Source organism: Rutilus rutilus, assembly GCF_951802725.1.
Source record: "Rutilus rutilus genome assembly, chromosome: 2".
NCBI classification, from domain to species: domain Eukaryota; kingdom Metazoa; phylum Chordata; class Actinopteri; order Cypriniformes; family Leuciscidae; genus Rutilus; species Rutilus rutilus.
Window position 1 is genome coordinate 7,659,556 of NC_140210.1, and position 23,152 is coordinate 7,682,707.

The 23,152-nt window shown below is 36.6% G+C and overlaps 1 pseudogene across 1 annotated transcript; it reads left to right on the plus strand.

The window, feature by feature from the left end:
• The first annotated feature begins 437 nt into the window (after positions 1-437).
• LOC311286556 (transmembrane protein 94-like) lies at positions 438-17,396 on the plus strand (annotated as a pseudogene). Its single transcript has 15 exons — positions 438-477; positions 1,982-2,176; positions 2,719-2,870; positions 3,489-3,591; positions 3,865-3,951; positions 5,026-5,134; positions 6,373-6,523; positions 7,701-7,890; positions 8,020-8,131; positions 8,203-8,360; positions 9,186-9,297; positions 9,372-9,456; positions 9,630-9,739; positions 10,320-10,428; positions 17,294-17,396. The product of its transcript is annotated as a transmembrane protein 94-like (transcript).
• The last annotated feature ends 5,756 nt before the right edge of the window (positions 17,397-23,152 follow it).

The following is a 23,152-nucleotide window of genomic DNA, read 5'->3' on the forward strand; positions in this document are numbered from 1 at the left end:
AAAGATTCCCAAAGAGCTTTTACAACCTGAGACCATCAGAGGTGGTCTTTTGTTAGAAGGTTACCTTTTGTTATGATGTTGTTCAGGCAGCGTGGATCAGGTGTTTTCTGCATCACTCCGTACTTTGGAAAAAAAAGATAAGACATTTACATAAATGCATATATTAACTAAGTGCATTTCATTTTCCACTTAAAGGTTGGTGGGTGCCAAATACACCTTCTGAAAATACAAAACCACTGTGGTTTCAGCCCAAAAAAATACTTTGTGCATCTTAAACATTGATTCATCTGCATATCGTCTGCAATGTTACACAAGTTATCTTGTTGTATGGTTGTCATAGTGACAGCACAGCTTTGACACCTTGTTGCATCTCCTTCTGGCTGGGCTGGTTGCCATGATCATCTTCCAGTGGCTGAAGAGAGAGAGAGAGAGAGGAGATGCCCCGCAGTGTAGAGACTTTACTGAACACTTTACAGGGTTATTTACATGTGCCCTACTGAGCACACATCCTGATAGTGTCATTCATTTGAATATACTCTCCAGTTCTAGTTTGACACAGTACAAAAGTGTATAGTCGAGACATGCTTATCAACGTTTCTTGCCAGTAGAACATTTTATTGCCCAGAGGTTGCTCTTTCATAGTTTGAGAGACTTACTTACAGTTACTTATGTGTACACATAAAAACTGAAATAGGCTATGCTATACTGTGGGCTTTAATGGTGTACTATGTCATAGTTTTGTTTTTTTAATAAATAAAAAAAAATCCTTTAAATATTGTGTCATTTATGTTTGTTCCAAACTGCAAAAAAAGAAGCAGGGCACTAGCAAGTCCATTTGCTTCCCATTATTCTAGTCTCGACAGTAAGTCTAGTCTAAGACAAATAATTGACATTAAAAATATCTGAATTAAAGGCGTGTTAGAGCATGATACTATTGGAAGCTCTGCAGTAAAGTAGGACGAACACTCCCTGATCTACCCCACAGATAATATCTATGGATCTAGCCCATACAAATTATACAAAGAAATATCAGTATCAAGCAGTGCTAAAAACAAATCTGTTAATGATATTACTAAATAGTTAGCATCTAGTTTTTAAATAACACAATGTTACTTCGTCCGAATCGTCCGTGACGATATTTCAGCTATCATGTCGTGTATCTCTGGTATTTTCTGTCGGTTGTTTAGAATCAAATTTACGATGGTACTTCCTACCGTTCTCGCGGTACTTCGGTCCGCGCAGCGCCGCTTCACGCCGAACACGGTCGTTTGGAGCTGTTTATCATTCATTAGTATTAAAGTATTCTTGTCATAGAGAGAAAGAGAAAGAGAGCTCTCTGAGACGCTGAATAAATTGGACATTTACCGACCAGGCACGAATTCAACTACCTGCACGAAATTTTCCTGACAAAATTATCAAAACACTAACGATATTTTCTTCTGTAGTAGGCTATACCGCGCCAAAAAGTTTTGTAATGTAGATGGTAATGCAACTAGCTAACTTTAAACTTTAAAGGTTCTTTATAGTTTACAGCCATTTTGTAGCTTAAGCTAGCTACATTGTTTTAATACCTTGCAAAGAAAAATAATTAAAGTCAGCATGAAACAAAGGTTGTAGCCTACTCTATTTTTCCCTAATGTGACATATCTGTGTTCTCAAACAAGAAAAAAATGTAGGGTGAGACTTCATTTTGTCCATCTGTAACTGATTGCATGGTTTTGGTTTGCTATTGCTGTGATGTCATGTGAGTGACAGGTTGTCCCACCCTCATGCCACTAAACACGTCATCAGAGAAGAGATGGCTGCAAGATGGAGGGGAAGTTATTTTGATTAAAGATTACAAGGGCACATGAATTATAAAAAAAAAAAAAAAGAGGTGATACACGGATTAATAATTTATAATAAACACCGCAATATTCCACAAAAAAATAATTGTCCATTTTGATTTCATGGTCACTTTAAACTCTTTGGATGCATCCAGAGTTCTTGAAACATCCTTCCTCTGATTGGCTAAGAGTCACAGAGGACCTGTTCACCCCACCCTCCCCTGTGGTGTCAGGACAGTGGATGTGATGGGAAACTTGCCAATCTACCTGTCAGTCTGCTGGTGGAGGAGGGTGACATTATCTCTCTACGCCCTGGCAGTGAAGCGCCAACTGAACTAAGAGGAATCCAGGTCAGAGAGCATACATGACACATTTAAAGAAATAGTTCACCTAAAAGTAAAAAGACTTATTTTCTGTAGAACACAAAAATGAGAGATTTTGAAGAATATTCACAATTCTCTTTCCCATACAAAAACATACAATGACCAGAGGCTGCCAAGCTGCAAAAAGGACAAAAAAAGGAGCATACAAATAGTCTATATGACTCATGCACAATATTCTTAGTTCTCTGAAGCAAAAATTTGCTTTTGTGACAAACAGACCAGTATTTAGGGAGCTTGACATATGCTCCCTCTTTATGTACCAAGTGCAGTGTGTTAATTTTTGTGTGAACCATTATAATGAATAAATAAGGCTATGTAAATACAGTTTGTTTCCAATGTGCCCAAGGCAGCACCTTGCATCTTTTTATGTTGTTTTCAACAGATGAATTCCATTCTTTTCCATCACTGATTGGAACTAAATGACTTTCTCTTTGCACAAGAGCATAAAATGAGTGCTCTTACTCTGTCATAAAACTATTTTCTTTTCTCTGATTGGTCTATGAGGACAGGAAGAGGATCATGTTGTCTTATCCTGCAGTGATGTGTTCAGTCACCTCTCCTCTCCTCCATCCCCATTGGATAGTGGAAGGCCCCACCCACATCGTTTGCTCCAACCACAGCTCTTCAGAGTAACGAAGACTCCTGCAGCCGAAGTGGTTCAGTAGGTTTTTTTAATTTTTAAATTGTCCTTCTTTTATTAATTCACTTTTCTTTTCTTTTTAAATTTCATTTTCTTTTCTTTTTTCTCAACACCTGTCAACCTTTTTTGGTGTTATAGCTATCATTTTGCTATTTGTTTGCTCAATGATAAAATAAAATAAAAATAGGTTCAGTACTGCAAGCCAACTGAAACCAAAAATCTGTGAGCTAATACTTCAGAAAACTTTGCTATATTTTATTGACACATCAACATATTTATATAAGTAAAAGACAAAGGGTTTCAGATAACAAGCACTATTGTGTCCCGGTGGTGTTTTAGTACTCTCTTTTGAATAAGAGTCTTTTAATGTTAGCTCATCTGTGCCAGACACAAAACACAGATCCTAGTGGAGGACTTAAGAGCTTAAGGACTGTATTCAATATGATATTCCACTATTACAGCGCCTTCACTGGATCTGCTTGTAACAACATGACAGAAATGATCATTGACAATGGCAAAGCATATCCAATACACTTGAACTCCTAAACTACAGCCCCAGGATGTTCATAAGAGCAGGATTTATGGAAAAAAGCCCAGAATTTGGCACAGAATCTCTTTTGTATGGATCTTTTTATGTAGGAGGTGTTTGGAGCTCTCTCATCAAAGACCTGTGTCAGTTCTGGATAATGAACGTTTCACTGTGCAATACTTACTAGAGAGAGGCCCAGCACATTTTGTCCTGGTGAGACTCATTTATTTATATTTTTTATGTTATTCATTTGACATATATATTTTTATAAGAAGTAACTAGCATTGCTTTCAAAGTATTTGTTTTAATTAGTATTTGTTCATTTTCAAGCTACTTGCCTTGATAAACAAGGTACCATGGTGTTTTGGTATTTCTTTTGTTAGTGTTGAACTGTATGAACTGAAATAGCCTTTTCACTGTTTATGAAATGGAAAAATTCCCCTGTCCAGGATTGGTTGTAACATCTATCTGACCTTTATTCTCAAGGTGCTGCTCCTGGCTCTGAATCTGTTACACATTTTGTTTGGCGTTCCTGGTGTGGGACCATGGCCTGTCACACTCCTGCAGCTACCTGTAGGATATCCAAAAACAAGCATACACACATCTATACACTACATACTCTGAAACACACAAAACGCAAATACTTGTAATGTCTGAAATATTATAGTCCAAATCAGTATCAACCATAATTTGTGAGAACATGTGATGTAGTAGAGCAAAACTTTATATTTAAAGGTACACTATTTAGCAGTTAAAAAACAAGGCGTTTTGCAAAAGAACATTATTATGGCTGTGCTTCAGCTCTGCGTGACTGCGGATGAATATGTTTATGTTTAAGAGAGATAGATTATCCTTCTGCTCTTAACATTCTAGGCTTAAGAAATATAACCAGTTTAGATGGAAACGATCTCAAGCTGACTAGCTGAAGACGTTACTGTAGCTTTGCCCAATAGACAAGGTTCTTCCTTGAAAATATATTCCAGCACAGCGCTACAACAACTACTGTATAATGAAATGACCCTTCACAATAGATAATGCTTTACAATGATAAAAATACATATGCCAATTTATCTGTTCAATTAAATACCTTACTCACCTGTTGAGTAATAAAACACCATCTTCGCGTCACTTTTACAACAGTTCAGATCCCTCAGTGCTCGCCATCCCCGAAAAACCAAGCCAATGTTAATTCTTGTTTTATTACGAGCTCTGTCACGTTCTCTTTTTGCCAGAGCTCTCTTCTGTTCAGGGCTTGATTCCCCGAAGGTTTGAAATGTAGTGTGCTCCATATCAACCTTTCTCGCTCGTCGTGACAACTATGTCTTATCAGTTACCACACCATTCATTCATTCAAGTAGCCGGAGCAACTTTTTTCTCTATTTACGGATATGACGAGACACGCGCTGGCGAGTGACGTATGTACACAATTTCCCACAAAAACCATCCCGTCAGGTCTAAAATATAAACAGTTATAACAGGCTTACCATAGTGAATCCGTGTAAGATAACACGTTTTGGAAGAAGAGTTGATTCATTATTTAAATTTAGTTCATTTTAAACAAAAAAAGTTGCATAGTGTTTCTTTAAAATATTGACCATAAAATAAAAAAACGCATCTCTTGCTAATACATCAAATGTTGTGTTGCAGGTTAATGGTGTTTTACCTCTGTTGCCCCTGACTTTCTCCCTGCTTTTTCTGGTGTGCATGTACAGAGAGACCCGTGTTCATTTACAGATGGGCTCGCAGCCAGCGGTGGGTGGGTATGTTCAATAAAGAGGAAACCACACAATAGCTGGCTGTATTTTTATAGCTCACAACTGTAACCATGTGAATGAATATACTGTTGGTAATGATTTGGAATGTGAAACTGATTTTCCCATTTCATTGAATTGGAAATGTGGAAGTTGACCTTCAAGTAATGTTACTCAGTGTTCTGGGGTCAAACATCGACTCTCTGCCACACCGCTAGTTTGCTGCACAGTCTGGGAGCAAAAAAGATTTGAGAATGTAAGAATTAGGACATAAAGGCACGCTTAAAAATGTATGCATGTCATTGCATTCAATAATCAACTGCCACCTGCAAACTTTATGTTTTTCCTTTGAAATAAATGCTACTTGTTTTAATGGGCTTTTTTTATTTTAGTTTTTTTTTAAATCTAATATGCAATGGTATTCATATATTTTTAACTGAATGAATGTCAAAATACTTTTTGGGGGCTGTGTATGTTGCCTAGTGTTTCTGCACTACAATGATAACATCTCTCACGTGAGGTGACGTTGGGGCAGTGAATGCTATTCTATCTCTCTCAAAGTAATGCAATACTGAAATGAGAGCTTTGAGTGTGTACCAGAATGCACTTGGTCACAGTATCAGCATGCAGGAATATCTGTGAACAAATCCCATGTGATCTTAGTGTACTCTATACTTAAATGTATTCATAAATATAACAAAAACATCCTTGTTGGTTTTTGATGGTCCTGAAATGGTTTATAAATGGGTCTAATAATGTCTTAAATTAAATCAAGATGATAACGCTATTGAAATGTGGTGTATGGTACTGTACACTGTAAGAAAAAAAATCCATAGAAAAATGGAAAAGGTACTGGTAATTAATGGCACATTATCCATTAAGATTACTGACATTTCCTTTGACCCTAAAACACAACACAATGGAAAATTCCATCATATTAACAGAGTACATTAGGCCCTATTTTTTATTGACTTTTCCTAGAGTGTAGGGTTGCACAATATATCGGTATCAAAATGGTTATTGGCCAATAGTAGAGCATTTTTAATTAATCATATGAATTAATACCATGGTATTTATTTAGTATTGTACGGTTATTCTAAACATATCATCGTAGTATTACGGTTACTGAGTGATTCATCAGTGTTTTGTAACCAGAAATCTTTCATATATTTCAAATTCCATCAAACTAATTTTCAGAAAACTGTAATTGTATTGCTAACAGTGCTTGTGTTCATATCTACAGGCTTCTCCACCTCCACAAATGATCCTTTGGAACAGAGAATGAGTGTGGCAGCCTACACTCTGCCCTCCATCTACTGCTCTGGACACCCAGAGATCACTGCTCCACCTTCTGTGTCAATGAGACGGCTTCCTTTCTCACATCTCACAAACCGGTGAGCATACACACATGCATACATGCATGAACATCCTTAGACGTGCGCGTGACCTGTGACATTACAACACGCACCGCCAATAGTAAGCAGTTACTATGCATACTGTACACTGTATACAGAAATAGTATGTGGAAAAAAATGCATTATGTAAGGAAGGGGTTTATTTTATGATAATAATTTGTAGATTATACATTATCCCACTCTTTGCTTGGCTGCTTACCAAATAAATAAAAGGTCATGAAATATTTCTTACATTTTTAGCATTTATTGAAATTGTTTCTCATAAATTCATAAATCATTATTATGCTAGAGAAAAGAGACCATGAGTGATACAAGACACATGAACATGCACTGATACTATATGTTGGACAGTGTAGGTTTTTTTTGCTCTAGTTTTACTTAACAATAACATCATTGATGTATCATACAGGAAATAAAAAAATTCTTGAACTGTACATTTCTGAAATATGGAGATTACTTGGACAGTCACCTCTGATTGCAAATTACTCTAAATTGTAATGTAGAAACGTGCGTTTTCTGTAAAGCTGCTTTGAAACTATGTGTATTGTGAAAAGTGCTATACAAATAAATGTGAATTGAACTGAATTGAATTGAGATGAACAGTTTCATAATATCACAAACTGTGTATTTTACAAATTACACTGAGAACAATATGTTATTTTTGTCCTAAGGAGATCTTCAATTGTTCTCATATGGCTCAGCTGATGTAATTTTGGGTGCATGCACTGAATTCTGGGATGGTGAGGATATTCAACACCTCACCGACTCTGACAGGTCTTCCATCTACTGTAGATTCATGCTGTGAACTCTGTATGTGTGAGTGTTAGAGCACTAGACGCAATGGAGTGACCTGCTGTGAGTCTGAGTTCATTCACTATTGAGTCCAAGTACCCCATCTCTAGTACGTTTACTGCTGGCACACCCTCTAGACTCTAGAGTATCTACTGTTGGCTTAAAGGCAGGGTAGGCAATTTGTTCCAGACATTTTTTTTTGTTATGCTGGTTGAAAGTCTCTTCACATCCTGATAGCAATCACTAAGTTAAGTGGTATAAAGGTATACATATATATCGTCTGTGGAAGGCGTAGGACCATAAAATGTTCGTCCAATCGCTTCAACTTATGTATTTCCATGCATCCGTGCACCTGCTCACGCAGACATCAACCGTCATCAGAGTGTTTCATGCTAAGCAGAGTTAGAGAGATGTCAGTCACTGAGCACCGCAAACGAAACAGCAGCCACCTTTTACAGTTCCTCCTGATCCAAAACAACGAGGTTATGTTGCGTTCACGCCATAACTACTGTAATTTGGAAGAGATGGAAACCTGTGACTTTATACTCGGAGTGGTTCGTGACTCAAATGTATGCGTTTCTATGTCAACACTATCAATGCCGAAATGAATCTGCAGCAGTCCGATGGTTCAGGTCAGAGTTCTTTAAGTTGTTAATGTTCATTATTGACCTACTGACCACCAGTGTGTGGCTGTTTCCTTTAAGCCACTGTTATAACCACATGACCTGCAAATAGGTGACACCTGTGTGGAACTGCCTTTGAACCACAATACTGACACTCAGTCTGATTATAGTTGTGTGAAGAATTATGATCATGTAAAAATATCTGGAGGTAAACTGTGTGCGTCTGTCTGTGTGTGTGTGTAGATGACATCTATATCACACCCCTCAGGGAGCAGATCTTTCTTGGTCTGGTGTCGTCACAGTATCAAGCTCGTCCTGATGTGGTTAGACTTATCTCAGGGCTGGACAGTGCTTGTATTCGTTTTGTCTATTTTTCCATTAAAGAGGAAGTTCGAAGTAAGGTCAGCAGACACAAACACTCCTACACATAGTAATAGCCTGAGGCATTTTTGCCCCCCGGTTAATGCTGACCAATAGCCTGAACAGATCAGATGAAAAGGGAAGTCATTTTAAAGGCATTTTAAAGTTTCTATAGCTGTATAAAATATAATACATTTAATATGACATACACTACCATTCAAACGTTTGGGGTCAGTAAGATTGGGTCATAAAAGTCTCACCAAGGCTGTGTTTATTTGTTCAAAAATACAGTAAAAAACAGTGATATTCTGAAATATTATTACAATTTAAAATATTGTAACTGTTTTCTATGCTTATATATTTTAAAACGTAATGTATACCTGTGATAGCAAATCTGAATTTTACTCAGTCTTCAGTGTCACATGATCCTTCAGAAATCATTCTAATATTCTGATTTGATGCTCAAGTAACATTTCTTATTATTATTGTTGTTGAAAATGGTTATGCTGCTTAATATTATGTAAAAATCGTGATACAAATTTTTTCAGGATTCTTTGATGAATAGAAAGTTCATATATATAATCTTTGGAATTATCTGCAGTTGTACACTGACAAAACATGCACTATAATACCAGGAATGTGTATAAAAAAGTAAATGGGGTCTTTGTTGACTTTAGGTCAGGTTATGATTGTTGGATAGGAATGTTTTCCCTCTGCTTCAAAGGATGTTGATCCAGGAACATGTCCTGAATCATGTCGCTTACTCGGCTGCTTTTTAACATCTTCATTATTCAAGCAATGTCGGATGATTGACTGTATAAATGTTTTATTCATGTTATTTACATTTTGAATCACTCCATGAGTAGGAGTTTGCTGAGAAAATGGGACTGGAGACAGGATGGAACTGTCACATCTCCCTCCAATCAGAGAGCTTCCCTCTCGACCCAGATAACGTGGAGGAGCCAGAGACAGAGGAAGGTGAGAGACAGACACATGCTGGCTAGTCTATGGCCAATTGTTGAATTTTAAACGGTACTGTTCATTGATTTCAGAGGAGGAAATTCTGCTAAGAGACAGTGTCAGAGAGAGGACAGAGTCAAGAGCCATGGAGCATGTCTTATCGAGGACTTAAACAGGGTGCCACTCATTTACATTGTTAACACTTCAGATATCTACAAAGGAATTATGTAGACCTTCTAAGAAGCTGTTCTCTTTGTTGGGACCAGGAGGTAGGATTCCAAACTGATAGACAAGCTGTACGCACACACACTTTGACATAAATAGAGATAACCTGATTCTTGTTTTTCCAGGCCAAACTTCCAAAAGGAATTGAGAATGTGAGGCCACATCTGCAGAACATTGATAAATGTTCCATTGCTGGTCCCTTTATTCAGACTGCACATAGACTGCATATCCCAGAGTAAGACAGACACACACACACACACACACAACAATCCTTTATTTATAAAAATAAAATAAATATATTTATTTGTATTTGTTTTGATTAAAATTAATTGCATACATTAGTTGACAGCACTAATATATATCATTTTTTCATTCTTCTTCCTATTAATCAATCCATTTCCCATGTGTTGTTGGTCCACTACTGATGCAAGTTTACATTATTTTATATATAAATATATACAACATCTTTTTAAAACATCTCTTTATCAGATAAATTAAGTGAAGCAATCCTTAAATTCATAAACACCCCCCAGAGGAAGACCAATAGCAGTTGCAGTTGCTGGTTTTTGGCTAGTTTTTCTAGTGAGATCTGGCAATACTGCTCAGAATTATTTATATCATCAACAACAAAGCAACCATTATAACCTCTCTGTGTGTGTGTGTGTGTGTGTGTGTGTGTGTGTGTGTGTGTGTGTGTGTGTGTGTGTGTGTGTGTGCGCGCGCGCGCGTGTGTGTCTGTGTGTGTGTCTGTGTGTGTGTCTGTGTGTGTGTGTGTGTGTGTGTGTGTGTGTGTGTGTGTGTGTGTGAGTGTGTAGTTGAATGTGAGATGGTGTGTATCATGCAGGAGGATGGAGAGGTCGTGTGGTGCCTCGGGAGCAGTTAAAACATCAACAACAATGATATCTTCCTACAAAGTGATATCAGGTGATTCTTCTATCCTACAACTCACCTCCACTCATTTCCCTACAATCTGCCAAGCATGAATTTGCTCATTACATGACATTACTCATTTTTATATTTTAACACCCCAATCCCAATTCATTGTAATGTTAGCATGAAACATTGTTGCTTTAAAATCGCCATGTCATAGGGAAGACTGGGGTTAGTTGTCACACTTTTTACTCCAGTGAATATTTCTCAGGGCAGATTTATTTTTGAACATCAATTTCTGTGTAGACACACCTTAAAATATTGCCTAATTTTATTATTTTAATATTTAATATTGACTTATAATGTTAATAAAGTTTTTGCACAAAAAACAAACAAACAAATATACAGTAGATTATTTTAGAATATTATTTTCAACCTTAATTTTGACCCTCTCTAAAATGATCTGGTTTTTAAGGGGAAACTCCTTTAAGGCTCGTCAATAAACGGTCACTGTTATGATTGGCTAACGTGTCTGCATAGGAAACAGAATTGACGCCCATTACCTATTGCGGGTGAGTAAGTGTTTGAAAACATTATACGTATAAAACCATCATTAACAGAAAAAGCATAATGAAATCATTCACTTACAGTTTGTGATGCAGCTTCCGTCAGATCCAATACAGTCAGCTGCGCTCTTCATTACACTGTGCCTCGTTTACTAAACAAAAGCGAACGTCCTTTCACTCTTTCATTTGTCCTGTTGTCAACAGACTCAAGTGAGTGGAATATGTCAGAAACTGAACGCGCATCTGTATACTGTATCCAGTGTAGACAGCGTCAGTGATTATAATTGATTCTATTCAACGCTCACATCATGTCACATCAAATGTCAGCCGTAAATCGACTGAATGCCAGTGGGCAGGGTCTAAAGTGTGATGATGTATAACTATTCATCAATGTCTTGCTCCAAATGAAGTCATATGCAAATGTATTTGCCCGTGTGTCGTCACAGATCCCGCAATATCAAAACGAGCTGTTTTTAGAGCTTAAATAAATGTTTATGATGAGGAGGATGTTTTAAGCTATGGAACTTGCAAGATGTTTTAATGGTACCACAGTCCGCTTATATGTCACAAGATCAAGGCAAATGCAATTTCTCATGTCATGACCCCTTTAAACATGTCGACCTTTTGCAGGCCATGTTGTTGTACTATATGGGATAAGTTGTCACAATTGCACAAATCCTGGTTTCACTAATATAGCCAAGTCTTTGTAAGTGGAATCACTTGCCGTTTTATCTGCATTATTGTATTATATGCATTTTTATTTATTATATGTATGTATTTACAAAATAGTTTTATTATATGTGTACGGGTCATTGACGAATAAGGTTTTTAAAAGTGTAAAAAAATAGAATGGAGATATAACTATATTTGAAACCATTTTTTAGTTTACCTAGGTGTTAACAATAAGATTTTGTGGTTTGTACAATCAATTAACACAATTAATAAAAAAAAAATTGTCACCAAAAAAGTCATTCGGTTTAACCACTGATTTGAAAGTTAAAAACTGATTTGACATTGATGTTGAGATAGTATATAGTGTGTACCACAGAAGAAATATTAAATAAAATTATCACTGATCTCATAAATGTGATCATTTATTGGACTACTCTAAACACTCCAACATATTCAAGTAAAACATTGCACAGGGAAAGGAGAAAAGGGGAAATGTAAAAAAAAAAGAGCCTTATCTGCTTTATATTTGTATTATTGTAGTTCCTTTAGTTATTAAAAACAATATTATTCCATTTAAATATTTACTATATCGGTTTTACCGAATGACCTTTTGACGCTTCAAAATCTTTAAAATACCTTTATATGTAGTAAAATATAATTAAAACCTTTTGGATTCGGTAAAAGAGATCAAGTTGTACTACCTTACATACTTTGGATGTTATATATTTGTTTTTTTATTATTATTAAGGCCTTTGGACAAAAAAATGACCCGTCACGTCATTGACCCGTATATATTATATTAATCAACTGTACATTATCCATTGTTTCCGATCTATTAATTCACAGCATTGCTTTAGATCCTCTGGTTCCCGCATGTTGTTGGTCCACTTCTGATGCAGCGGATGGAACTTTGAACACATCAGACTCTCTGAGCGTAATTCAGCTCTCTAGCGCCATCTGTGGGCTGGCCTGCACAGTACAGTTTAACCAACAGGACAACAACACAGTCACCAGGCTCATCAAACAGGTAAATGTGGACACAAATTAACGCTCACACGTGTACATGGATGAATGTATAACATATGATGAATTTTTATATATCAGTGTGGTCAATGCACTTTATAATGTTGTTTTCCTCAGGCACGTCACACCACGGCAGGCATCAGAAAGTGCTTTCTGTTCTTGTTCCAGTGTCAGCGGTCCCTTGTCCTCGTACAGGTATAAGAGAGGACTAGGAGGGCCACATAAAAAGATGAATTTAATTTAATTAAAAAAAGTGACACAAAATCACAATTTGAAAATAAATAAATAAAAAACAATCTAATAAATTAAGACACATCATTCTGCCAAAAATCAGATGACTGCCAGTGAAGGCAAATGTATCAGATACAGAGTCTAGGACAATTCAGATATGACACAATATTATGATGCAATATTGCAATTAAGTAATACTACATAAACACATCACACCAATTGTGCTTGTATATAAAATGTATTTTTAATTAAGTTAATTAATTAAACATTCATTCATTCATTATTTAATCCATTTCTTATTTGTCTATATATATATATTTTTTTTTTCATATTTTATTTAAAGCTTTTCACATTTTTTACAGAACAACCCCCCACCCCATGCCAGCAAAAAAAAAATAAAAAAAAATAAAAGAAAAATCAATAATGATAAATGCCTGTCAAAAGTGCATATACACACAGAAACATACCATATCCATACATACATGTATACATACACACATTGCAAACCTCTACATATACATACATTAAAAGATACTTAAAAGAAAATGCCAATACCAATGTTTACCCAATTATGAAAAAAAAAAGAATTATTGCACCCTGCAAGATGCAATATAATCTACTGTATCGCATCTATTAGAATATATGTCCAGTCTGTTAAATTCCATGATCTCCTTCTAGAAATTCCATAAAGGACTTCCAAATCTGGAAGAATTTCTTTGGTTTACCAGCAATTTCATATTTGATCTTTTCCATATATAGTACACTGCTAAACTCTGTAAGCCACAACTCAAATTTAGGTACAAACTCTTTGTTCCACGTCAGCAAGATTGTCTTCTTCGCTATTGTCATCCCATATTGTATCAGCTGGATTTGATTAAGGTTATAGATCTCTAAAGAAGGGGCCCAACCTAATATCGCAACAAGGGGATCATGAGGAAAATCAGTTTTAAGTACCTTTGAGTAAAAACAGAAAACCTCAGACCAGAATTTACATATTTTTGGACAGAACCAGAATAAATGAGCCAATGTACCTTCATTAGACTTGCATTTAATACACAAAGGTGAGACAGAGGGATATATAGAATGTAATTTTGTACGGGAGTAGTGCAGTCTATGTACAACTTTATATTGTATCAGTTGAAAATTAGAACTGATGGAGCAAGATCTAACACCTCGGAGGGCCTCGGCCCAGGAATCTTCTGAAATATCTATACCCAGGTCTTTTTCCCAGGATATCTTTAAATATTGTGTACGAGGAACTCTGGAGTTATTTAAGCATTCAACAAATTTAGAAACCAGACCCTTCATGTCAAGTTCAGAGGTCATACAATAATAAAGATGCTCAGGGGGTTTATAGGTTTCAAAATTAGGTATATTACTTTTAACATAATTTCGTACTTGTAAATACCTGAAAAAATGAGAGGGGGGTAGTTCAAACTTTTGTCTAAGCTGAGCAAAAGAAGCAAATACATTGTTAATGTATAAATCAATACAATTCCTTTTTCTTTCCATGATAAAAAAGTTGTATCTGTCTGCGAGGGAGGAAATGCATGGTTATAGGCTATAGGAGTAAGAGAACAAGTTTGAGGGAGTTTAAAAACCTTCCTAAGCTGATACCACACCTTTAAAGAATTTACAATGATAGGGTTACAGTTCTTAAATTTTCTAATAGGTTTATTTTCTGCAAAGAGTAAAGCAGGGAGGGAGGAGTCCTGAATATCCCGCTCAATAACGAGCCATGCAGGAACGGTAGTAGTCAATACCCCGGGATATGCATTACGCCAATACATTATTTGTCTATATTTTTAATGAATCATTTAAAATTAGCATTTAATTTTTAGTTAAGAATGAACTGATTCCCTCATGTTAGGAGGACATCTAGGACTCCATAACATCGGACTCTTTTACTCTGTCTCACATGCGCTCCTTTTCTTTGACTTTGCTATTTCTGTCAGAAGTTATGAGTAACACATCTTAAGCTCAGGGTTTGACAGGCGCAGCTGAGTAAGCCTGTGTGTGTTTGTTTATTTCCACAGATTCTGGCATGTGTGTCAACTTCCTCCTCCACTGGGCACAAGTGATGTCCTCTTTCTGTCCTGTTTCTATTTTCCCTTACTCAAGCATGAACGAATGTTCTAAACAATAACCCAAAATTATAGGAGGGCCCCTAAACTTTCAGATAAGTGGTTGGTCATCTTTGATTCTTAAAATTTAACCTGCTCCAATCATGAATGTTAGATAAAATTATTGTAAACATGTATTGTAACAGTCCCATACGTTTCATATATAAGATAAATCATTTTTAGAGGCATCATTTATTATGATTTACTCTTCTTTTTTTTCAGGGTGTCCCTTTCTGGGAAAGCCATCGGACAATTCCATCATGAAAGATCTCCTAAAAAAGATAAAGAAAGGGCAAAGCTTTTTAAAGGGGTATGTCATGCATTTTCTGAACATTTTAATTCATCTTTCATTGGCTTGAAAGAGCATTATCTGCTTATTGTTAAATACACTTATTTATTTTGATTAATTGATCAGCTAAAGTGATGTACAGTAGTTTTGTGTAGACATTGTGGTTGTTTGTGCTGTGTTTCCTGGTGAAGTTTGGTCTCACACCGTCTGCACCTTTCTCACATGCTTTGGCCTCCTGCTGCACAGCTTCTGTCTTATTAACCACCCAGATGAAGAACTGTCACCCAACAGCACTACTCATGTATGTGGAATGTGTATGTGATACATGTAGACTGGCTGTGTAATAGCGTTCCAACATACAGTAATACTCTTTCTACTGTATTTCTGCAGTATACGCCATAGATATGTATACGTAGATTCAACCTCTCTAGACACATCTTTAAACATTAACATGACGCTGTTCATAATTCACACTAACAAATCAATAAATTTCATTACATTTTCATACAGCCTAAGGCTGTAAAGACAGAGAGCTATACAATTCCAGGTGAAATTGGATAACCTTTCAGAGATGGGAATGTGCTGGTTTGTGTTTTTATGTATTGTTAGCATTGTTAGTATTGTTAATGCGAATTATCACATTAATGAAATACATGCTGTGAAAATCATCTGCAAACATCTATTGCAGATATAGATATTCATACATGTGAATAACTAGGTTGCAGATGCACAGTTAACTTGCTTTTGAGTGTACACGGACTGGATTTGACCATTCCAATATGGCGGATAGCTTGCGTATAGCGGCTCATAGAAGCAGACAATAATGAGACATATGTATACTATATAAATCTATGATATACACTACGTCTCACAATAGCATGTGCTCAAGTTGGCCTTCGCTGCATCCGAAATTGGATACTGTATAGTAGGTTCAACATTTGGTTTGAAACTTACCTCACGAGCTTTAAAAAAAAAGTATGTTTTATATAGTATACATGGTTGTAGTATGAATGAACAAATCCTCTCCCATGGGATAGTAAAGTGACCATTGAATGCGCACTTCAGAATCTCACTGGAAGTAGTAGGTGATATACACTATTTCCCACAATACAATGTGTCCAAGATGACTTTCGCTGTATATGAAATTGCATACTGATTAGTAGCTACTACATTTAGTTTAAAACTTATGCTGCGACCATTAAAAAAGTATGTTCTATATAGTATGAATGTGTGTAGTATGACATCTGCCATGTTGTCACTGTCATGTGACTTCAGGCATCAGTTGCATCACTTCACTTCCATTCACAAATCCTCTCCCATGGCCTCATGCCCATCGAATGCACACTTCAGACTGTTTTCACCTTTAGAGTATGGAAGTAGACATATTCGGACATCACTAGCATACGTGTGACAATAATGTAGCATAATGCATATTGTTTCATATACAGTTCACAAAAATCACATAGCATATTAAGGAGCATAGTGCAAATAAATCACTCTTGTTGTATTGAGATATTTAAATATGTCATGCTAAGAGTAATTATGTTTTATTGAAATTCCTTTACAGTGCTTTACAGTTTACAGTGCTTCTAATATTTTCATTTTTGGGTGAACTGTTCCTTTAAGCACATCAAGCTTGCGGAATCATGTTTTAAAGATGAATCATTTAGCATGCTGAAAGTGAAGATGTGTCTGAGTATGAACCCGGTGTTTCTTGTACAAGGTCTATGTGTGTGTGTTTTAAGTGTGTACCTCCATCAGTCATGTGCATCGCTCAGCTCTCATGTGGAAACAGAGTCGGCTGAGCAACCGCTGCTGGTGTGTCATCATCTGCGTTGTGTTAGTAGCTTTTTATCATTACGTATTTATACATTTCAGTAGATGAACTTTAAAGTATAATGAAGAATAAGGCATGCTATGACTTTTGTTTGCAGTTACATCAAATTTTAGTTATGGCATGTTCGTTTAAACACCAGGCTTTCTGGGCATAAAGTTGTTTTCTGTTCCCCTCACAGGCCTGTTCTTAATGCTTCTTTAGCATTGGCGTCCCGCTTCCTCTGGCATGATCCCGACCTCCACCACATGTTCTATATCTCTGATATTCCCACGATAACCTGAGTGTTAGGAATCCTCTAGCTGATCCCGCTGGTCTTTATCAATGAGGGCATCAAACTGCATGAGATCAGGTAATGCAATAGAATAGAATATAATGCTTACACTTTATAACTTAAAATATGTTTCAGTCATTAGAAAACAGTTCCTAATGCTGTCTAGATTAGATCATATATCTAAATATGAATCTAAACTACCGTTTGGGATTGGTCAATTTTTTTTGTTCTTGAAATATCTTTCTAAAGCTCACCAATGCTGCATTTATGCAAAGAATGCACTTTTTTTTCAGCATCATTACTCCAGTATTCAGTGTCACATGATTCTTCAGAAATCAATATGCTGATTTTCTGCTCAAAAACATTATCAATGTTGAAAATAGTTGTGCTGATTAAACTGTGGAAACTGGGATTTTTTTTTTTTTCAGGATTCTTTGAATAGAAAGCTAAAAAGAACAGCATTTATTTGAAATAGAAAACTTGTATAACACTATAAATGTCTATTAATTACAAAAACAAGTACCACTGACCCCAAACTTCTGAACATTAGTGAATATGCATTTTCTAATGATTGGAATATAGATCAAATAATAATAGCATTAAATAGTGTGGCCATGTTTATTCATTTTAAATGTACCAATTGGTTGTTGAAAATATATATAAAATGCATAATTGCTCTTATGTATTGTGCAAGTTTTAATTTGACTGTATTGATGTTTCATACATGTTAAATTACTGTGGGTCTGTGGTTGTTTGCTATGGATGAGGGTGAGGTACCAGAAAAGACAGAAGCTTCAATTTGACACCAAACTCGGCATGAACTCCCTTTTTTGACACCTCTGTCAAAAACAAGTCACAAACTTACATGTGAATCCTTTCATACTGACACATCATACTGCATTAGAATGCAATAAAATACAGTGTTGACCTCTAGGTGGCAGTACTGCAATGAGATGAGAACAACATCAGCAACACTTAAAAGACACACACTCCAGTCTCCAGACGTTTTCTCTCTTGACCAACATGAGGTTATGTCAGTTTATGTTATTTTAAGTTATTTTATTGCATAGTAACTCCCCATCCACCTTTCTGATTTTCTTGACTGCATTATAATCAGGCTTGCACTACATTAATTTTATTAGTTCTTTTTGCAATTGCACAATCACAGGCACAGACTTTAATTCGTATTATACTTTTCAAAATTAAATTTTAATGTTGTCGTAAGTCCTTAACACAAACATGGCACTTCATATTTCTTTCAGAAACACAATTCTCAGTAACCTCTTGGTTCTATTGTCTTGTCCTTGCTTTCGAATGGAACGCTCATGCCTGAACCACTGACTGACATTTGATGATAAAAACCCTTAGCTCGGTGTGTATATTATCATCCAGTGAACAGATGTTTAGTGCTTTTAATAAAATATCATTTATGAGATGCTGGGTCAGCAGATTTGAGAGTGATTGACTTGTCATTCTATATTATCAGCTATACCTGAACGTAGGGAAATGATGTGAGTATATAAGCAGCTTTATGGTTCTGCACACTAGGGAAGATCTCAGCATGTGTATTAGTGAGTCAGTGTATGATATATCTCTTTCGCCCATCTCCCCTTTGCTGTCTCCTTTAAAACAATGAAAGTCGCTGATTCTGCACTGTGTTTGCCATAAAACTCCCTTATCAACTTCCTCTACCTACGGCACCAGCTTCCTCCGTCCTCATTAATCTTTTGCTGATAAAACGAAGGTTAACAAACTCTTAATTCATCTAAGGAATATCGCCCGCTGTTTGAATTTGCTGGCCTCAATGTATGTGTACCTGTGATTGCTTGGTGGTGACTACAATTTCCTCTTATCAAGGCCAAAGGTTGCTAAGCAACTCATCTGCAGTCACTGTCCTTTTGGAAGATGATGCTTTGAATACGAGTGTATTTATATTTTTAAATTCATAGACTAAGTGAATACACACTTTGCATGTGATCATCACTGCTGTGACTTGCTGTATTTAAAAATGCCCATTTGCAGTCCATGTCCATTGTGTATGCATTTGAACAGATATAAAGGTCAGGTAGATCACATGATCACACCAGTTTATGACCACAAGTGACCATTTATGTGCCATAGGTCATTTAAGCTTGTTATATACTTTAGGTCAGAATAATTGATGTGTTCTAGTGTTGATTAAACAGTATTCAGTTACCAAAAGCAAACATAATCACTGCATGTTCCAGTTGCACAGAGAGCGACTGACATTCTTGCACCTTAGCTTCAGGTCAAAATATAATGAGCTGTGAGATGTTTCTACAAAGAGAGCCATTCATCAGTAGACCTTCTAGTTTTAGTGTATTTTAGTTAGCTGAATGAATCGCCTATAAAAGGAAACTAAATCATGTAAATTTATGTAAAGTATGTAACTGCCAGCTATTTCATCATTACCTGGCTCTTTGCACAAATAGGGTACAAATTGGTTTTCCTATTCATTTTAAGGTCCAAATTACATATGTAAGGAATAATTGTCAAGGGACTGTTGAATTATTAGAAATAGAATGCACACTTAAGGTGGTAATGTGGCCATGCCGTGAAGCTGGAAGGACCTTTGAAATAACTAAAATCATTTGGCAAAGTGATATGGAACTGTAATGGGGATGCGGTCAAGACCTGGAACTTCTTCAGCCTACTTCAACTACTTCAGTTTTCCTGAAAATAATCGCACACCTTAGAATGTTCGTCAACCAATCAGAATCAAGCATTCAACAGCCCGAATCTCCAATAGATGTCTATATACATGTAAAGAATGTGTGTGTTTGTGTGTATTATTTTTCTAAAACATTTTAAACTCTACACTTTTCCGAACATTGGTTCTTATTCATTTTAAGGCCCAGGGCTGGGTTTCCCGAAACTTCCTTAACGCTACATCGTTCTTAAGTTACACATTAAGCTATACCTTATCGTTAATATGTGTTTCCCGAAACGTTCTTAGTTAAGTATACCTTCTGTAAGTCATACGTTCGGAAGGTTGGTCTGGACCATTCTTAGCTTTACCTTATCACTGTTGCAGGTCTATACGAATATAATTCCGAAGTTTTAATACACACAGACAGTGTTCAATTAGGCTAATTCAAGTGTTTTCATGCAAAGAATAAAATTGTCATTACACTGATTGTCGTTAGATTTTTTATTATATTATTATACAATATTATTAATTTAATTAAAGAGCGCTTTTAAAGGCCAGTGAAAGCATAGGCTACTGTCAGAAGTCCTATTCGGACGCTAATATTGTTTCTCATGGGCTCGTACAGTAGGCCTATTTTAAACATTTACAGGGGCAAGTCGGTGATTTTAGTGCCGTCCGAATCCATAATTTTTTGACAAACAGGTCGTGTGGTAATTTAATTGGCATCTGAATCCACATCTCTGAGTTTACAAGAGATTCAAAATCCACTGTTTAAATCCTGTTTGATCACTGCCGAGCACCGTAGGCCTACGTAAGATGTACACTTCTATTACTGAAATGCTGGAAAGTATTTACAACAACAATATTTCATCACAGCTCCACCTCAGCGAACAAAAACGGGAAAGAGAAGAAAGCACGTAAAAATTTGAAATGGTTATTATGGCAGCAATATATGATACAATTAAAAAATATGTAGGCTAGGCTATTATAGGCTATTTTTATAATATCCCATTAGTCCTAATAAATGCAATTTCAACTATTTCTGAAGTGCTTCTTTTATAAAGAACACCGCTTTCTCACATAAACAGCCCCTGCAAGAGAGAATAATTGATTCTCGAGCCATCGATATCAACCAATTCAGCACCATCGCCACGGACAGCACCGGGTAACGTCGCACGTAAGAAGGTAAGGTTTATCTTAAAGCAGAACCAAAGCCCGTCTACGGAAAGCCTGTTCACTCCAACGCCCTATTAAGTCCTATTGGTTGTAGTTCCAATCAGAGTTCCACTGGGGGCGCTCGCCATGAGTGCAAAATGAATGGGAGTCAATGGGGCTAGACGGCTAAATTTGTCTCCCTCACCCGATTGCCGTTGAGAAATCTCAGATTTGATTGTAGGTTTTGCAAGTTCAACATGGGTTATAGATCGAAAGTTGAATGAACGAGTACTTATTTCTTTTCGATTTCTTACAGGTTGAGTTGTTGTTGCCCATAACACGCTAGCATTCTGCTAATGACGTCAGCATTCTGACGTCATTGACATTTTGAAAGATTTTTTAAAGCAAATAAGTGACTCTAAAAAATCTAACACCAAGCAATGTGTAATTTCTTTGCATCCCCTTTCGAAAACAACATTCAAATTACTAGACAAAAAATTATATCCTAAGAAAAGTGGATTTTGAGCGGTATAGCTCCATAGACCTCCATTCATTCTGCACTCGTCATGTGAGCGCCCTCATATGGAACAACAGTGGAACTGCAACCGGAAGTTTATTGAGTGGCACTTCTCCCCACATTAGACTATTGCTAAGTCCCAATTCGCATACTATCCGTCCTAAATAGTATGCGAAACTAGAATTAGTACGTCCCAAATCGTAGTATGTTGAAATGAGTATTCCAAAGATACCCGGATGGTCTACTATTTCCGGTTAGAATTCGAAGTGCAGATCAATGCGGCTAATATTGCCCACAACCCATTGCGTGCGGGAGGGAGGAGCTTTGTGGTGATGGTGGTGATGTAAACATGGCAGCCGGTGTGGTGAACAATCGAGTCCGATTGAAGAGATGAGTCCGAGCTGCGTCAATAGCAGATGAGAAAGACCGCGAAATTTAAAAATACGACCAGAGAATGTCTAATAAGGCGAGAAGTTTCACTCTCAGTACACTTCCGGCTTCTGAACTGGAATATTTCACAACACGGTCGTAAAAAACTCACTTGCGGCGAGTAGGGGGAGGCTGCAGACCTGGAGCCGGTACGCCCCAGGCAGTTTTACGCCCCAGGCAGTTTTACGCCCCTGCTGTTCCTGATGCGTCCAGTAGGGGGAGACTGTACAGCGACACGAATTGAGGTATATTAAATAATCTGCTAAAGTTATTGTTGTTTAGCAATGAAGCAACATTTATTTTTTATAAACGATTAGCTTGATAGAGCAAAAAGTTCTGGACGGTCAGGTTGATGTTCTGTCTGGCTTAAACTTAGCTGACCACGTGTAAGTTTAGCTGCCCTAGTCTTCTCTACTCACTTTCAAAATTAATTTTCTTTTGTTGCCTGTCTTTATCTTGCGTGAGATGGCCTCTTCTGGTAAGACTTTGTTTACTCCTTTCTGGTTTGAGTTGTTTCTTATAAATGAGATGATCTAACTATCTAATTTATATCTAAATATAAATTTTTCTTAAAATTGTTTACTGATCTGGACTAAAATGTAGGCTGTGTGAACTTAATGTGGGAATTATCATACTCTGTCTTTACCAAGTTCTCTTTAACTTGCATCCCATCTTTTTTTTAACTGCATTTCAAACCAATAGCTTCTCTAGTAAATAAATGACTTACAGAGACATACATGGACATGTTTTTTCAATTTTCTCTGCACAGTTCATCATCAGTGGCCAAAAGAAATAAAAGTGTCTTGACACTTTTTCCAAAAGTGTTCCACCAACAAGTGCCTGTGCCGTTGTACTTTGAAGATCAGGAGCAAATTGATGCGGTCCACACTCTCCTGACATAAATTCTGGGCAGCACACCCACACACACTGTGACAATATCAAATTCACCATGGATGTCCTTTTTACATTTTTTAATGTTTATTATTCTTTTTTT